The sequence below is a fragment of the Dipodomys merriami genome, unplaced genomic scaffold (genome assembly GCF_024711535.1).
Source record: "Dipodomys merriami isolate MVZ:Mamm:240054 unplaced genomic scaffold, mDipMer1.0.p SCAF_337, whole genome shotgun sequence".
Classification (NCBI taxonomy): domain Eukaryota; kingdom Metazoa; phylum Chordata; class Mammalia; order Rodentia; family Heteromyidae; genus Dipodomys; species Dipodomys merriami.
In genome coordinates, this window is record NW_027204904.1 from 479,949 (window position 1) to 480,697 (window position 749).

Here is a 749-nt window from a genome sequence, read left to right on the forward strand (position 1 = left end):
AGAAATGCTTCAGAAACAAAAAGGGGGAATTGCTGAGTCAGCGTCCCCCAGGGAAAGACTTTCTCTTGGGCTCTTTACCCTTAATTTTTTAATTCTAAATGACAACGATCAGTCTGCCGCAGATCGGCATTTGACAAGAGACCCCATGGATACTAAAGACATGGTTATGTGGCAGGATGTTATTAATAATAAATGGTATGGACCGGATCCGGTAATAACGAGATCCAGGGGAGCTGTTTGTGTTTTTCCACAGAGTCAAGAAGTACCTCACTGGGTGCCAACGAGACTGACCAGGCTGGTGGAGACTGCAGCAGAACCCCCTCTTGAAGATGCCATCCACTCGTCTCCTGATGCAGCTGATCTTCCTGCTGTTAGCAACAGTGCTAATAGCAACCCCTGTGATAGCTAAACCAATGGCTGTGGGCTGTCACCAGGGCCTGGCCAGTTCCTATGCCCCTGCATGCAGACTCCCTTTTTCTCCCCACCTTATTTTCCGCAGATTGTGGGATGGAAGACTGGATTGCCTCTGCGGTGTCCTTTTTCAAATAGTGGGTGGGAGTCGGAATGTTTTTAGCCTGCTGCCTGGGAGGATGCGTGGTTTGCCTATGGTTGGTCTGTCGCCTTCGAGCCCAAACCAGAAGGGACAAGGTTGTTATCTTGCAAGCATTAGCCGCTTTGGAGAGTGGATCCTCACCCCAGATCGGGCTGTCGGCCCTGAGAGGCAATTAAACCTTACCATCCTGCATAGC